We start from the raw sequence: 19,090 nt of genomic DNA on the forward strand, positions 1-19,090 counted from the left end.
CACGCCTTTGCTCAAAAAAAAAAAAAAAAAAAAAAAGCAGCTGTTAACCTTGGTGCTTGATAAAAAAGACATTAGTTTACTGTGGAAAAAAATAAAAGAATAACACTTCTGCTTTAAGAGTCTGGCAGCAGTGACAAACACAGGCACATTACTTTTAAAATTTACTTTTATAAGATTAAAAATACATTAATGCCAACAAAAACTTTCTCACAAATATATCTTGTTTATGTTGGTCGCCTTCAGTTTGGGATACTTTCACTGAACAGCCTACTTCGAAAGCCAGTTAAATTGCTTTCAATTCAGCTAAGAACAAGAAAGTGGTAGTTCATTCAAACGGCCTATCTGAAGAAACTTGAGGATTGATCCTTTCTTCCATTATACCAGTTTTCCATCAATGCAGCTCTGATAGTGTCAATGTAGTTACACTGGCAAAACACTGCTTTAACTGAGGAGAGAATCAAACCCTTCACTTGTAACAACTTCTGTCAAGAGACTAGACTAAGTCACTTTAATTGAGTTCTTCTCACTTTCATTGTACAGAAACAAAGGAGGAATAAAAAGAGATCAAAGAGCCCTTATTTGGAACTAACATAATTGCGTTCCTTGGAGAGAATGGTGAGCCTGAGATTACTGAAAGGAGATAGACTCTGAATATATAAACTAGACTACAGTGATAGTGTAGTGCTTTAAGGGAAAAAGAAAAAAAAAAAGCAAAAAAAGGTTATTTATTGTAACCTTTCATCATTTTGTAATCGAAGTAACGCACGTTCTAGTCTCTCTCACTGTTATATGTCAGCTACATTTTTCTTAAATTTTAGCTTGTGGGAATATGCTTCATCTATGTATTACTTTAAACAATGTTTCTAACAGACTGCAGTAGTCTGGAAAATTTTCATTTCCTAATGAAATGTTAAGAATAGTTTTCTAGCCTTGTACATTCTGTTGTTAGGGTTTTATAAAATGAGCAAATAAAAATTCCAGATCTGAAAAAGATAGTGTACAAGGGTAAATTGCCGAACAAAATGGCATGTAATGGGAAAAAAAAAATCGCTCTTTGAGGAATTGGCTGGCATATGTCCTTGCCTTTGACTTCACCACTCTACCATGCAAAGGTGAAAATGTTGCAGTGTAACTGATTATGTACACAATTATGGGAGATGTGTAAGTAAATAAGAGTAATCATGCACACAAACTATCAACAAAGCTTAGTGTTTAAGACTCTAAAATTAGAACCAGGTTTACAAAGGCAACTTAGGATGTTAAATACCCAAATGCTCTAAGTACATAGGAGGTCTGGGAATGTAACACAATAAAACAATTAGGCTTCAAAAACCTGGCATTTAAAATATCATTCATGACACTAGGAAGGTTCACATAAGAGTTGGCTTTTAGAATTTTTAGCAAATATATGATCCTTTCAAATATATAGAATGCATGAAGCAGTGCAGGCAGAACTTATAGACACCGACAAGTCTAGCTAAATACTAAAATAAGTTCCGTAAACAGATCTTATATTACCAGTTAGAAATTTAACCAAAATATGCTTTGGCAGACAACCGTGTACCAGTAGCAGGGTAAAGCAAATATTAACAATTACTAGGGCTCTGTACATCATCACTGGCCAGAAACAATTATGGGGAAGTCTGAAGAAAAGAGAGCTTGTTAACCAACCAGTGTGATCCAGATTTCCAGGTAGCAACGTCCATGAAGCCTGTTCATACCCCATGGAGCACAGGCAACAATCATTAGACTCATGCTCTGCTCAGAAAATGCTGACGGCTGTCTCTCCTTCCTCTCACTTCCAGAGGCAGCCCAACAACACCTTATGAATGAAAATCTAAACTTGTGTCTGCAAAGCCCTTCTCACTGTGGAGAAATAGAACCAGAAAACACAAACTAAAAGCTCAAGTGACACACTGAACAACAAAAACAAAATAGAGTCCGTGAGTCATTTATGGGTACAATCAATTACAAACATAGCACAAGCTTTTTCGTCAGGTCAGAACTGTCAAAACACACTGAATCTTCCAGTGCAGGTTAAGTGGAGCTACAGAGACATGATAAAGGATTATCCATCAGGAGATTTTATTTATTTATTTATTTTAATGTTTTGAAGGCTGATAAGGAAGCCATTGCTTGGAGCTGTACTAAAACTCTCACTTGCTGTTTAATTGTGTAACCAGATTGCTTAGTGACATTTCTTCAAAGGTATGGTTTGCATGAATTCTAGCTTGTCTCCAGGGTTAAATCTCTATAAACATGAGGAAAAAATTGGCCATGAGAGAGAGATAGGTAGGCTCACTACAAAATGTGGCTCACAAAATAGGGGAAGAAAGACCAAAAAACAAAACAAAACAAAAAAAAAGAAAACAAACAAACAAACAAACCCCAACAGACACAGAATAGTGGAAAGAAGGCTGCACAAGAAAGACAATTGAGGATATTGCAGTAGCACTTCATTACTGTTTGAAAAGAACAAGAGTGAGGAGTTAGCAACCCCAAGTCTTTAACAAAAGACAGTTTGTCTTTAACTGCATAATCTGCCCAGGATGACTTTTAACCCAACACTCCAGAGGCTGAGGCTGCTATCAACCTGGAATAATTTACCTAGCTTGGACACAAGTTAAAATAAGGCCTAGCTTATATTTTGGCTAGAACCTGACTCTTTTACAGCAAGGCTGAAGGCAAAGATCACAGGCACACTGAATGCCCTGCCTTTCCCCACCTATATGAGGGACAACCAAGCAAGAAGAAACGGAATCCCAGAGCACAGTAACTACAGAATATGCTTTCAGGAGCACACGTGCTGGTAGAGACAGAGGTACTATAACAGAATAAAGTTTAATTACAGGAATGCTTGCACACAGACAAGGATGGTTAGATCTGACAGGCTAATCTTGGAACAAGACCTAACCAGAGATATTAGGTGAATCCTCATTGAAGGTAACACTGAGGCTGGTAAGCATCAGTATAGAAATCTGTATATAAGAGGTGGAGAAACAGACATGAGACTTCCCTTCTCAGAAAAAAACAAACCCACTTAATCAGGATTGCTGTCATATCTGAGGATGTACCAAGACAGTAAACGATCTTTCAGAGACTGAATTCTGACCATATGAGGCTCTGCATTTTCTCAGAGGCAGGAGCAATTCATCTCATTATTTTAATATAGTCAATTGCATAAAGGTTTTCCTTTAGACTATTCAGTGAGACACGTGTCATAAATTCACAGGGCCAGAAGAAAATATCACAGTACATTTTATATGTTTGCAAATGAGGAGACAGACTAAGGAGAGAGGCTTAACACTGGAATTCATTAAGGAGGACAGGTTACTGGCATGTGATCAGTCACCAACATTTGAGAATACTGGCTTGATTTTAGCTAATATATCAAGATAAAAATTGCAAATTCAAAGCTTGGCTGATGCACTGTGCTTTGCAGGTTCCACATATATCCTTCACAAACCCACAAGATTTTTATTAAGATGTTTGAAAAATTAAACAAAAAACCCACATGCAAAGAAACAAAACTATAAATGAACAAATTGACTACCAGATTTTCCTCCTCCCCCTTTCCTAAAGTTACAGAATTGCTTTGCAGTAGCATTACTGCATTGAATTACCCAATTATCTTCTAAATTATAAAAGGCAAATCTTCACCACCAACTGTTCCTAGGACTGCCAGGATGTGCAGCGTTGCAAAACTGTAGCAAAAATGTAAACAAAAGAGCCCTACTGAACAGGGAGGCAGGCTGTCCACATATGCCAATCCCAGCAGCTTCAATCAAAGGAGAGATTGTTTCACAAATAAACTAAGCCAGTGCAACTAATAAACTCCTGCTCTAATTACTGGCTGCAGATGTATCAACTGAAGCAAATGAGACTCAGGCAGCCATTAATTATCTAATGAGGCCAGCAGTGTTTCTGATGAGGTGGGGCTGATTAAATATTAAACAGTAGCATATGGTTAGTGCCAAGAACAAAAGACTTGAATCTGACTCCCTCTCTAGATACGCACACACACACACACGCATGCACGCATACGCGCACACACACACAATTGCATTTTAAAAACTCTCCCTCTGCTAAAACAGAAGAACAATCTCACTCTGAGAAAAGTAATTAGGACAGAAATGGAAGCACAAAACTCAAAGGGAGTCTAGTGAGATCTGACTTCTGAAGGTATAACCCAGATGAAAAGGTTTCACATTAAAGGGATGCCAAAAACATTTAGGCATTGCAGCAGTCATCTCTTTGTTTAACCCTTCTTTTTAGTGCAATTGTTTGTTTTATTTTTTCTTCCTCCTTTTCTCTTCCTATCTTCCTTTCTTCCTTTATTTATCTTCCCTATCTTCCTTTATTTTGCACTATAAAATTCTCATGGCTCACTCACAAACAACAACTATCAAATCCCAAATCCCTCCTTATTCAAAATTCACAATATTAACTCAGTTCACAATATTAAACCAAGTAATGGTAAGTATAAGAAGGAGAATGGAATCATTGAAATGTTATTCAGACCAGATAGGTATGATACTAAAGTGAAGGAAATGTCTAACCTTACTCAACCAGATGTCAAGCCAACTGAAGCCAGCTAACCCCATCAGACTTAAATGGGAAACCAACAGCCAGCATACCAGAGAGTTTCAGATGAGCCACGTGTGCTATTTGTTTCTTCCTGTCAGCTGCTCTGTCCTTCAACACAGACCTCCACTGGATGTGATGACTTCTTGAAAGGTGAGAATCACCCTTTCCCAGAGTCTGGGGGATGCAGGACATGGCATGCCAAATCACAGAATGGTTTTCCAGCTCTGAAAAGCAATTAAGTATTTTTTTACTATTCAATGTGTCTGGGCAGCTTTGGTTGCAGCCCTGCCCCTGTGCACCAACATGGTTCAATCCACCAACTCTGGGGACTGCCAGATGTGTAACAGGTCTGCTGTATGCTTCACCCAACAACACACACCCTCATGTAAGCATACATCAGCCTGATTAGTTCAAAACTTATAAGACACATATTAAGCTATTCAATGCAAACAATCTGTGCAGTAAGAACTTATTTTTGTGTTTTAAACAAAAACTCTGATCTGGCTGCTGGAAAGGTCTGCCTGCAATCCTAGGGAACCAGAAATTTACAAGAAGATTGAGAAAGCCTTTAGATCTGTCAGGGCAAATTTGCAAAGACAGAAAAAAAAATCAGATATAAAATATCCTTATAAGCAGGGGAAATGGTCTAGAATTGGCAATGGCTGCACATTCTCAAAAACTTGTGAAGACTGCTTTTTGAAACTCTAAATAAGCCAAACAGCATTTGCTGTTTATTTCAAAATACGTTCAGACAGCAGCTACTCATCACATTTTACATTGTTACAGTGACAACAATGTGAGTCCTAGATCTACCAAATTACTTTTAGCTGCTGGTTGTATCAATTTTTTACAGAACAAGCCCATTTATAGATCAGGCCTTTGTATAGTAACAGAAAGAATCAACAAGTTATTATTGATTATCTAAGAGATCAGATTTTTTTGAATACCTTTTGCTCTTACAAATGTTTTCCGTAAATATGAAAGAATGGTACTCCCCCATCTGCTTTTTTTCCCCCTCTTTTTTTTTTTTTTTTTTTTTGATAATACCCTTCTTTATTATAATCTCCTTAATATCCATCTGCTACCCTTTAGGCTAAAGCTTCTTAAATTCAAATATAGGGCTATTTTTATCACAGAAGAATATATAAAGCAATAGAAACATTTTAATGGATTTTTGTGCCTGTGGCCCTTTCTAGCTGAATTTCCATAATGAAATCCAGTTACAGACATTGGTGCTGCTACAGTTGGCTGTTCACACACATAAAGAATGAACACTTTTTTGTTGTAAGCCAACCCAGTAAAACAGAGACTGCAATAGCTACCTACAAAAAAACAAGGGATTTTTTTCCTCTGTTGTTGCTTTAGTATAACTGTATATAATGCTATTTTTACTCCAATAGGGCATAACAATCAAGACAAAACCATGGCTCTACATCAAAGTTATAAATAATAAGTATAAAGTCATTTTCATAAGTTGAAACTAACAAAATGAGGATCCTTTCTTTTGTGCTTGGTATTCAGGAGCATCAAAATAGCTTCATAAAAACAGCTGCATGCAGCAACATTCTGTACTGGGTCTGGCTGGAATGTTAACTTTCCCGGCAGCAGCCCATACAGTGCCGTACTCTGTACTTGTAGCTGGAACAGCAGTGTTATCACACCAGTGTTGTGTCTACTGCTGAGCAGCAGTGGCACAGCGTTGGGCCTTTCTCTAACCCTCCTAGGGGGTGGGCAAAAAAGTGAGGAGAGAAACATCACTAGGGCAGCTGACCTAAACCAATCAAAGGGATATTCCATACCATGTGGTGTCACACTCAGCAATAAAAGGTGGAAACAGGAAGAAGAGGGGAGGGGTGGGCTCTCGTTGAGAAGACGTCGGTCCTCCTCTCGAACACCGGCTGCGTGCGTTGAGGCCTTGCTTCAAGGACGTGGTCAATCATTGCTCATTTGTGGGAAGTAGAGAGCAATTTCTTTCCTCTACACTTCCATATAGCTTTCATTTATTTTGTTTGTTTGTTTTCCTCCCTTTTTCCCCTTTCCCTTTTATTTTCCCCTTAGTTAAATTGTTTAGTTCATGGTAGTCTTTATTTAATTATTATAATTATTTCCCTTTAATTAAATTATCCTTATCTCAACCCGTGAGTTGTTCTTTGCTTTACTTCTCCCCCTCCTTATCTAAAGGAGGGGGAGTGAGAGAGCGGTTGTGGGGTTTAGCTGCCCAGCACGGTAAAACCACCACAGTCCTTTTTGGCGCCCAACGTGGGGCTCGAAGGGTTGAGATAACAATAGAATTGATTAAACGCATACAACTAACACACTTGCTTGCTAGTAACCATGTTCCTTGCCCTGTTAATAATAATGGCTTTGTTCATATGTCATGCAATTCGTGTCATATTCTCCTTTCTCCTATATATCCGATCCGACCAAGTGCTACAATCTGTGTTCACTTTTTTTAATTCGTTGTGCTGCCAAGCACTGACCTTGGTTTTACTCTGGAATTCAGGCTCTGCGCTGTTATCATTTGGGTCCCATGGAAACTATCTTTCAGAGAATATTCAGAACTACACTGCCTTCCTTTTCTCATCTGGACACCAGTTTATTAATAATATCAGGAATGGTACCTTTCCCTTCTTTCACAGTGGGCTAATTACAACAGTTTGGGAGTATTTTGAAGATCCATCTGTAACCCATGTATTGCTATTTCTAATTCTGAATAACAGGTTTCATTTTCTCTCTAAGATTAGTCGATTGTTTAGAAAACTTATTTGGGAATCTGTCCCGAAACAGTCTCGTGGTGAGTGGCACGGTGTGTGGGATGATGTTAGCAGATACCTGTCACGAGTGTCTCCTCCAATAGTTTTGAACTTCACCCCTGAGCAAGTGCTAAATCCTAAAAACTTGGTAGAATGTTTGAGAGTTGTATGTCCTGATCCTGATAATGCCGGAGAACAACAGCTTGCAGCATTGTGCTGGGTCCTGGTTTATTCCTATCAAACACTGTTTAACATCATCCAGCAACTTGAAGAGAGGGAGGAAGTCTCTGAATCTGATGACCAAGTAACACATGCTGTGGCTGACCCAGAGGACCAACCAACTATGGTATCAGTCGCCCCCATAGTCAAGTCAAAACAATGGAAACGGAGGTCAGCTCGTTTAGTAAGGGAAGAAGGCTCTCCTAAGAAGGAGGGAGAAGGGGAATTGGCAGGTACCTCTAAAGCAGAGCCATCACAAAAACAGCAGGAAGACGAGACGGAAATCATAAAGGAATCAGAAATCACTCGATCCTTATCCCTGAGTGAGATGCGAGAAATACGAAAGGATTATGGTCGACGCCCAGGTGAACACATCCTCACTTGGCTGCTCCGATGCTGGGATGCTGGGGCCAGTAGCCTACAATTAGAAGGCAATGAAGCCAAGCAGCTAGGATCCCTCTCTAGAGAAAGGGTAATCGACAAAGTAATCGGGAGAGGAGCACAGGCCCTCAGCCTCTGGAGACGACTCCTGGCAGCTATCAAAGAAAGATATCCCCATAAGGAAGATATTGTATATCACATAGGCAAGTGGACCACTGTGGATAAAGGTCTCCAACATCTGCGGGAATTAGCTGTGCGGGAGATGATTTATAGTGATTTGGACAATGCCCAGACACCTCAAGACCCCGATGAAGTCCAGTGCACAACATCCATGTGGCGTAAATTTGTGCGGAGTGCACCAGCAGCACATGCCAGTACCCTGGCAGCAATTCACTGGGATGAGGGGATGGGACCAACAATGTATGATGTCTCCTGCCAACTTCAAAAATATGAAGACAATCTCTCTGCTCCGCTACAGTCCTGTGTCTCAGCTGTGGAGAAATTGTCTAAAGGACTTGACAAGCTTGTGGAGAAAGTATATTCCCCCTCATCCAGACAGAGTGATACTTCAGCCACTAAGAATCAGCATTCGCCTGCTCAAGAGAGAGAGTACCCAAGACGTACACCACGTGGCACCTTGTGGTTTTATCTGCGTGACCATGGGGAAGATATGAGGAAATGGGATGGTGTACCTACTTCAACCCTAGCTGCTCGGGTATGTGAACTGAAAGGAAATACAGCAGCAAGAAGAGGGGCTCCTAAGAGAAATGCTGCTCCAGTTTCTATTGGGCAGTACCCCAGAGGCAGTAGAAGAGCTGATGTTATTCTTGACCACGATGAAGGGACCTCTACCTCTCATTTGCCAGAATTTGTGCATTTGCAAGAATTAAGTGGCAGACGCTCCAGCCAGGACTAGAGGGGCCCTGCCTCTGGCCAGGTAGAGGAGAGGGATAACCGGATTTATTGGACTGTGTGGATCCGATGGCCTGGAACATCAGAACCACAGGAATACAAAGCTTTAGTGGACACTGGCGCACAATGTACCATAATGCCATCAGGCTACCAAGGGACAGAACTCACCTGTATCTCTGGAGTGACAGGGGGATCCCAACAACTATCTGTACTGGAAGCTGAAGTGAGTCTAACTGGGAATGAGTGGCAAAAGCATCCCATTGTGACTGGCCCAGAGGCTCCGTGCATCCTTGGCATAGACTATCTCAAGAGAGGGTACTTCAAGGATCCAAAAGGATACCGGTGGGCTTTTGGCATAGCTGCTTTGAGCACAGAGAAGATTAGGCAGCTGTCTACCCTGCCTGGCCTTTCAGAAGACCCTTCTGTTGTAGGATTGCTGAAGGTTGAAGAACAACAGGTACCAATTGCTACCACAACGGTGCACCGACGGCAATATCGCACCAACCGAGACTCCCTGATTCCCATCCATGAGTTGGTTCACCGACTGGAGAGTCAGGGAGTAATCAGCAAGACTCGCTCACCCTTTAATAGTCCTATATGGCCAGTACGAAAGTCTAATGGCGAGTGGAGGCTAACAGTGGACTATCGAGGCCTGAATGAAGTCACGCCACCACTGAGTGCTGCAGTGCCAGACATGCTAGAACTTCAGTACGAACTAGAGTCAAAGGCAGCCAAGTGGTATGCCACAATTGATATTGCTAATGCATTTTTCTCCATCCCTTTAGCAGCAGCATGCAGGCCGCAGTTTGCTTTCACTTGGAGGGGCATCCAATACACCTGGAATCGGCTGCCCCAGGGGTGGAAACACAGCCCTACCATTTGCCATGGACTGATCCAGTCTGCACTGGAGCAAGGGGGAGCTCCTGAGCATCTTCAGTACATTGACGACATCCTCGTGTGGGGCAACACAGCAGAAGAAGTTTTTGAGAAAGGGAAGAAAATAATCCAAATTCTCCTGAAAGCTGGTTTTGCCATTAAAAAGAGCAAGGTCAAGGGGCCTACACAGGAAATCCAGTTCTTGGGGGTAAAATGGCAGGATGGACGTCGCCATATTCCAATGGATGTGATCAATAAAATAACAGCAATGTCTCCGCCAACTAGCAAAAAGGAAACGCAAGCTTTCCTAGGCCTCGTGGGATTCTGGAGAATGCATGTGCCAGGCTATAGTCAGCTTGTGAGTCCTCTATATCGAGTGACTCGAAAGAGAAACTATTTTGAGTGGGGCCCTGAGCAACAACAGGCATTTGAACAAATCAAACAAGAAATAGCTCGTGCAGTAGCCCTTGGGCCTGTCCGTACTGGACCAGCTGTGCAAAATATACTGTACACTGCAGCTGGGGAGCATGGGCTCACCTGGAGCCTTTGGCAGAAAACCCCAGAAGAAACTCGAGGTCGACCTCTGGGCTTCTGGAGTCGGGGCTATCGAGGATCAGAAGCCAATTACACCCCAACTGAAAAGGAAATACTCACAGCATATGAGGGTGTTCGAGCTGCTTCAGAAGTTGTGGGTACAGAGGCACAGCTCCTCTTGGCACCGCGGCTACCTGTGTTACATTGGATGTTCAAAGAGAAAATTCCCACTACACACCATGCAACTGATGCTACATGGAGTAAGTGGATAGCGTTAATTACACAGCGGGCTCGAATGGGAAAACCCAATCGCCCAGGAATCCTGGAAGAGATTATGGACTGGCCGGAAGGCAGAGATTTCGGAGTGCCAACAGAAGAGGTAACCCGTGCTGAAGAGGCACCACCATACAATGAGTTGCCAGAAGACAGAAAGCAGTATGCGTTGTTTACTGACGGATCCTGCCGTGTGATAGGGAGCCATCGGAAATGGAAAGCTGCTGTGTGGAATCCCATACGACGAGTTGCGGAAGCCATGGAAGGGGAAGGTGAGTCGAGTCAGTATGCAGAAGTAAAAGCCATACAACTAGCCCTAGATATTGCCGAAAGAGAAAATTGGCCAGTATTGTATCTTTATACTGACTCATGGATGGTGGCAAATGCTCTGTGGGGGTGGCTGCAGCAATGGAAACAGAGCAACTGGCAGCGCAGAGGTAAGCCTATCTGGGCTGCTACCCTGTGGCAAGATATTGCTGCCCGGGTAGAAAACCTGGATGTTAAAGTACGTCATGTAGATGCCCACATGCCCAAGAGTCGCACTACTGAAGAACATCAGAACAACAAAGAAGTGGATCGAGCTTCGAAAATTGAAGTGGCTCAGGTGGACCTAGACTGGGAACGTAAGGGTGAGCTGTTTGTAGCTCGATGGGCCCATGAAACATCAGGACATCTGGGGAGAGATGCCACTTACAGATGGGCTCGTGATCGAGGGGTGGACTTGACCATTGAGGCCATCACACAGGTTACCCATGAGTGTGAGACCTGTGCTACAATCAAGAAAGCCATGAAGGTAAAATCTCCCTGGAACAGGGGGAGATGGTTAGGGTTTCAATATGGTGAGGCCTGGCAAATTGACTATATCGGACCACTCCCAAAAACTCGCCAAGGCAAACGGTACATACTCACCATGGTAGAAGCAACTACTGGGTGGCTGGAAACATACCCTGTAAACCATGCCACAGCCCGAAACACTATCTTGGGCCTGGAAAGACAAGTATTGTGGCGTCATGGTACACCAGAGAGAATTGAGTCTGACAATGGGAGTCATTTCCGAAACAATCTTGTTACCTCCTGGGCAAAGAGGCATGGTATTGAGTGGGTGTACCACATCCCTTACCACCCACAAGCCTCTGGGAAGGTTGAGAGGTACAATGGACTGTTAAAGACTATGTTACGAGCATTAGGTGCTGGGACGTGGAAACAATGGGACACAAATCTACCAGAAGCCACTTGGCTAGTTAACAATAGGGGGTCTGACAGCCGTGCTGGTCCTGCCGAAACAAAACCCCTACACACTGTGAAAGGAGCTAAGGTTCCCGTAGTGCATATAGGAAGGTGGATGGGGAAGGCAGTGTGGGTTGCTCCTGCCTCGGGAAAAGGCAAACCCACTCGTGGGATTGTCTTCGCCCAAGGACCAGGGTATACCTGGTGGGTCATGCAAAAGAATGGGGATATCAAGTGTGTGCCTCAAGGAGATTTGACATTGAGAGAAAACTAATCTATAATCTAAGTTATATGTTGTAGGAAGATGCTGTAGGATCAACGACAGGTCAACTTTGCAAGGAGCCGGGCAGTGCAACAAGGACTTGAACTAAGCTGGTGCTGGTGTCCAGACATCCAACTCCGCCTGCCTTGAGTGGCCACTTTGGCAGATGAAGACCTAATCATCAACAGTTCTTATGAACATTTTCCAAGAAAAACCTATGGAATGAAAAGATACATCTGCCTATTAATCCTGTCCTGTTAAATCCTTGTCCTGTTAAAGGACAAGGGATAATGATGAGAATGCTTGTATGCTAAAGTATGGGGATCTGAGTGTGACACAAATGTTATGGAATAAGGGGTGGAAGTTGTACTGGGTCTGGCTGGAATGTTAACTTTCCCGGCAGCAGCCCATACAGTGCCGTACTCTGTACTTGTAGCTGGAACAGCAGTGTTATCACACCAGTGTTGTGTCTACTGCTGAGCAGCAGTGGCACAGCGTTGGGCCTTTCTCTAACCCTCCTAGGGGGTGGGCAAAAAAGTGAGGAGAGAAACATCACTAGGGCAGCTGACCTAAACCAATCAAAGGGATATTCCATACCATGTGGTGTCACACTCAGCAATAAAAGGTGGAAACAGGAAGAAGAGGGGAGGGGTGGGCTCTCGTTGAGAAGACGTCGGTCCTCCTCTCGAACACCGGCTGCGTGCGTTGAGGCCTTGCTTCAAGGACGTGGTCAATCATTGCTCATTTGTGGGAAGTAGAGAGCAATTTCTTTCCTCTACACTTCCATATAGCTTTCATTTATTTTGTTTGTTTGTTTTCCTCCCTTTTTCCCCTTTCCCTTTTATTTTCCCCTTAGTTAAATTGTTTAGTTCATGGTAGTCTTTATTTAATTATTATAATTATTTCCCTTTAATTAAATTATCCTTATCTCAACCCGTGAGTTGTTCTTTGCTTTACTTCTCCCCCTCCTTATCTAAAGGAGGGGGAGTGAGAGAGCGGTTGTGGGGTTTAGCTGCCCAGCACGGTAAAACCACCACACATTCAAAATAAATGTCTAAGTATGCTGAGTATTTGTATTTAAGGTTTGGAGAAATATTTTTCTAATAATACTTATAGGATACCAGTTCTTCTCTGTGAAAACATTTTATTATCCTGTAGCTGTAAATGGAACTGAGCACAAAACAGCATCTTATACCATAAATATTTCTAAAATTTTAAATGTTTTCCCACTTCTCATCAGGAAGAAAGCAGAACTTTTAATAAGGGAAGAGAAAGGTTTCATATGAGCCATGGAATAATGAGCAGCCCATCTAAACATTCAAACCTAGGCCAGGCCAGGAGCCAGGCCAGGTCCAGGAGCCTCTCCCCATTTGAAGAGGAGCCCCCAGTCAGGGGACTAACAGCTAACAATCCAGGCTTCTTCCTCACATGAACAGAAATTCACTTTTGCAATAGCCGATTCCTGATAGCAGGTTAGTTTCACTAACTGAGCTTTTCTAGAGCTAAATTGTCTAATCAAAAAAAGCTCCTAACCAGCTCTAATGTAAACTATTTATATCTCAATGCCAGCAACTGCATTTGAGAAACAAACCATCAATCTCTCTGTCAACTCAAGTGAAATAAATTCGGGATCTGAGACATGGAACAACAACAGAGCAACACTATCTTGTGCCACCTAACATCAAAAACAAGCAGGCTGGTAATCCAGACATCCTCAGAGGAATTGGTGCTGAACCCCCTTTTACCCATCTGTTCTCCATCAGCCTTCTGTGCAAGTCATTGAATTTGCATGGTTCATTTCTAATGAATCAAGATGACCAGCACTCAGACAACAAACCCTTAATAATCACAAAAGATATATTCTAGTCATTATTTATATATTAAAATATAACTTGTCAAACTTATCACTGATTCTTGAGTCTGATCACAATGCAACTTGAATCAGTTTGACTGAATTCTGTGGCTATCCCAACTGCTCAGATACTATTATTTTTTAATCAGGCCCAAAATATCACAAAATGTGCAGTTAAACACTGAAATGCTGCAGAGAGATAATGAATAGCAGCACTATCAAGAGTATCTGATAGATTTAGAAGCCTGGCTAACTTCTAAAACCTGGACCTCAGCATATCTATAATGTTTATGTTAGCAATTACTTAAAAATCTAATACCTGTTTCCAGAAGTCTTCACCATGAATTGTCTAAGAATCTACACAAAGTGTGATGAGCTGGTGCATTTTTATAAATGCCCTTTCACAGAAAGGATGCACTTTGAATAACTTGTTACTGTTTAGTGCATTGAACACACTTAACACTGTTTATTTCAACACTAGAATTATCTCAGACAAAAAAAAATCTGAAAAAGCTTTTGTGTATTTTAATTCTAAAGATTTAAATATTCTAAGCCTAGTGGTATTCTAAACCTTTATGGTAAGTGTTAACAAGTACATCATTCTTTCTCCTTCATGTTCATGTAGTATGTCCCTGTGGAAATCAAATATAACATACTTCCTTTGACTTACAGGCAGATCTCTAGAGCTTTTCTAGATTTTACTCTACAGTGTCCTCATTTACTGAAAAGTTAGATTCCTAGCTTAGAACATTGCTTTGCAGTTCTGATGAATATTCAACCATATCAAAATCAGTGAATATTAGAAAAATAACTGGAAACTTTCAGTGATAAACACTGATCAGCATCTAATAACATCTGCAAGTAATGTGGGGCCATTGAGGCAGCAGCAGCAGCTCTGCTGTGGTGGTGTGTGCAAAATTAAATGATCAGCCCAGTTTAACACACTGTCACACTCAAAACCTTTGTGTGGGCAAAAAGGGAATGCCATTCAGACATGAGAAATGAAAAAGTTATTGTCTGCCCACAAAGGTTTTAAAGCATAGCAGTCCGTGGTACCTAATAGTAGACATCAATGAAGCTTGTTTCTAATTAGTTAACACTCTTCAAATCATTAGCACAAGCATCACTAGCCTCTGCCCGTGCTCTGTGCTCTGTTGTTCACACCTCTGGCCCTGCTGGATCCCCAGGCAACAACAGGACACAGCAGGGACAGGATAGAAGGGGGGACAGGACAGCTGGCAGCAGCCCCAGCCTCTCACCAGAAGGAGCGGGTGATCACATGGACCTTTGTGGGGCTGGGGTTTGCCTGGGCCGGGCCTGTGCTGCCTTACCACAGCGGGGCCACCTGCCCCTCGGCCCTGTCCACCCAGAGCTGCACAGAGCCTGAACCAGATGGTTCCAGCGCTCTCAGGTCACGCTGGAACTGACTACACACCAGTAATGCCAAAATCATACTCGCAGGATGATAGCATGTATCTTTGCTTTCATTCAGTGGGCACCAGTTGTTGTGGCTGACACCTGTGATCACCGCTGCTGACAAAGAGAAAAAATAAGGCCACTACAGCAGCATCTTCCATGACTCTGAATAAAATTTGTTAATAAAAATAAGGACCACTGTGGCCTCTGTGCTCTTGGCCATGAGGTCTTGTTTTTGGGGATACCAGGACAAAGAGTTCAGAGGATGAGATCAAAATGTTCTCTTGTCAGAGAACATATTGAAAACACTAACGAAGAAAAAGCTGAGTTTCCTCTCCTTATCTGTTTTGTTTTCCTTTCATGCCTTCTAAGTGTTTTCTGTATTCCTTAGTGGAAGAGAAGATGTAACGTATTTTCAGAGGGACTCAGCTCCTACAGGATCCCAAATTGGCTCATTTAATCTACATGGGTACTTGAATCCTCACTTTCAGACATTCGTTAATTAAGCTACATTAAACCACACAGGCAAAAAAAAGAGGCTATGTTCAGATAAATTTAGGGGTTTGATTTTGTGATTTGAAACCACAAAGCAAAGACATGCAGAGAGCCCAGGCTGGTGCTCCCTCATTAACTCAGCATATTGTGACATTTATAGTTCTCACTCAGGACAAGGAAAACAAGGAAAATATGGGTTTACAGTGGTGGAACAAAACTAGATAATGCTGCAGAAAAATAAAGTTTGTGTCCAAACGATGAGCCTGCACAACAAGGCTTTGCCTTCTAGGCATTCAGAAATCTCTCTCATGCTTATGCAAATATGTTTATGTTCACAAGGAGAATTTCTGTGCTGCCATTTGAAAGCCTCTTTTCTATAGATGATCCAGCTATTATGTCAGTAAGCAGAACTCACCACTGAGTGAGGTAAATAACCACGTCCAAAGATGTGGTAAGCAAGAAAAATATTTTTTTTTTGTGAAAAACAACAACAACAACAAAACACATGAACTAGAACAGGATGATTTAAAATATTTAACTAAGTTCAATTTCATATGTAATAGACAAGAAAGAAAGGCTATACACAGATAAGCAATACAAAAAGTACAAACATCAAAACGTCTCCAAAGTCATTAACACACTATTTCACAAATATTTACACAAAAATGTAAGCTTTATGTAGGCACTGCTTTCCACCCCACTTCTTAGTTTCTGAGAACTTCAGAAATGTTTTTATCAGTGTTTTATAGAGATATTCCCACATGAAAAATAAACAAACAACAACAAACAAACAAAAAACACACACACACACACAAAAGAAAAAAACAGGTAACAAACTCAGAAATAAACACCTCAGGCGAAAAACACAAGACCATTGTATATTCCAGACTGATAACTAAATAAAAACCTGTTCTATTCTTACTTGCTGTTGACTTTAATAACGCTGCATGGAAATAAGTAAATAACAAGCAAAATTCTCCCCACTTACAAATTCATTTTAACTGATTTTTTCCTTATCTGTAGTTTAGAATTAATCAAACCCTTTTTGTTAAGCATACAAAGAAATAAAGGACCCATGCTGTTTGTTATCTCTGTAAAAAAAATTAGGGCCATAACAGATTCAGTGAGAGAGATTTTTCAAGGGAATTTAGGAGTACAGTTTCCTCTGAAAACAAATCACATACTTTCCTAAGTGTGGTAGATAACACTTGAGACCCAGCATAAAGAAATACAATAACAAAGAAATGCAATAATCCAAATATGTATTGTACTTTTCCTATGGGTACAGGTAACACTTTGAAAACCTTGAGCCTGTGCTTTCCTTTCATTTACATGAGGAAAAAAATATGGTGAGAGTGTTAGCGATGTGTGCAAGACTACTAAAGCTCACATGCAAAAGAAATTAGTTTCTGTTTCTTTTGCTGTTCTTTAGAAATGTATTTAATAATAGTTATATTATTTGAAAACAGAGGTGAGAACACTGAGTTGAATTCCCAGTTAAAACAATGTTATTTTATTTATTTTTTGTTGTTTTTCAGCAGCTTTAGAAGAACCTCCCCGAGATTTGGGAAGAATCTTCCCTCAGACAATAGTGCTGAAAAGAGCATCTCAAGATTAACTTGCCATGATATCATTAAAATATTATTTCAAGAAATAATCAACTATCTACATTTATAACCAAATTCAACATTTTTTCCCCCTCTGGGAGCAAAGTAACCAAATTTTGTATGTAAAAGCAAAAAGTTAAATGTGAATCTGTGTGCTGTCTTCAATTCCCTAGACTAGCATCTTGATTGGTTCTGAGCAAGTAATTAGCAGGAAATTAGAACGGATTTTTTGTTTCTTGTTGCTTTTGTTTAACATTAAATTCCATAACATTCAGAAAAGTGCTTTAGTGCATTGCAGTAGGCAAGACAATAGATAAAGGAAAATTATTTTACATCTATCTTTGAAGTTGTATTTTTTATCTTGCCTTTCCCCCTACATATTTATAAAAGAAAAGAAAGGAAGCCTTCTAGGGACTTACATTTTCCCTTTATGGTTTAGTAGCTAGGTTTCCTAGGCAGCTTTTGAAAAGGTATTAAAATAGTCTATTACCAACGTCTGGCCACGAAGAAGTAAATGGAATACGGTCAAGACATATTTTTGATATCTACTGCAAAACGTTATGCACCCTACTGCTGATAGCCTTCTCCGTTGTTGTGACCCTTTTACTTTTAGTGTTCCACACTATGGATTTCATATATTTATACACAAACGTACACATTTATATATACATAGTCTTATATGCTATTAATTTGTTTTGAAGGCTTCATTTTCAGAAACTCATGATTTTTTTTAAATAAATCTTCATTTTGTAATAAAAAGAAAGTACAAAAATCATGGCTTAGGCAGAAATCCAACCCAGAAATTCTGAAGCTTAGTCAAATGCACCATCCATCAGGGCTGCTCAAGAAGTACATCCTCAAGCTCAAAGGGCAGGGCTTACTGAGAAGTGACAGAGGTCATAACATCATAGTAGTTTGTCCACCCTAATGGTGTTTTGAGGTTTACAGAAATGAAGAAACAAGAATCAAAGATAATATCAACTTACAATATGTCAATATATAATTTACAATACTATACAATATATATAGTATTATACACACTGCAAAGAATAAGTGCTCAGTTTTTCTTGTATTTTATCCTGATAAAAGGTAGTCACTGATTTGTAAATTAATAATAATAGCAAATTATTATTAATAATAATAAATGCCAATCATTAATTTTGTTTGTTTCACCATTCCTATCTCTAGGTAACTTAAACCCTAAACCCTATTTCCCAACTGAATATATCTTTCTGAAAGATAAAGTCAAAGCTTTTAAAAGTAATTATGGACTAAAGCAACTAAAGAATTTATGTTTTGGACTTGAATAGGTTATAAGTGCAAAAATGTGTAGTTGGTTGAAGATACAAACAAATATTTCTTTGAAACAGCTGCATTGGCTGAATATATTACTGCCTCATAACCCATTATAGAATTTAACAATAATGTAGATTGGAAGAAAGTGCTAGAGTTTTTAATATTTCCAGAGGTAGAGATCCAGTGTCTCCCAACAAATGCAGCTCTCTCAGTCTCTCCCCCTATGCTTTGCTGGGCCCCCAGGTAACCGTGGTAGCCCTACATTCTTTCCATTTCTCTCTAGGGCCAGGGATTCTGATTTCTCAGTGGTGTTGACAATCACTTATTGTTGAAAAGATTTATTTATTTATATTTGAGCAGAGGAAGATGAAGAAACTATAAAGAGAAGTTTTAAGGAACA

The 19,090-nt window shown here is 40.6% G+C and overlaps 1 long non-coding RNA gene across 1 annotated transcript in view; it reads right to left on the reverse strand.

The window, feature by feature from the left end:
• Window positions 1-1,193: 1,193 nt before the first annotated feature.
• LOC311445423 overlaps window positions 1,194-19,090 on the reverse strand; it is a 40,431-nt gene continuing 22,534 nt past the window's right edge. The window contains exons 3-4 of the long non-coding RNA XR_014698402.1: window positions 4,638-4,811; window positions 1,194-1,866 (exon numbers count right to left, since the gene is read on the reverse strand). This is a non-coding gene — a long non-coding RNA (uncharacterized lncRNA). The remainder of the gene's footprint in view (window positions 1,867-4,637; window positions 4,812-19,090) is intronic.

This window comes from Aythya ferina (assembly GCF_964211825.1).
Source record: "Aythya ferina genome assembly, chromosome: 15".
Lineage (NCBI taxonomy): Eukaryota > Metazoa > Chordata > Aves > Anseriformes > Anatidae > Aythya > Aythya ferina.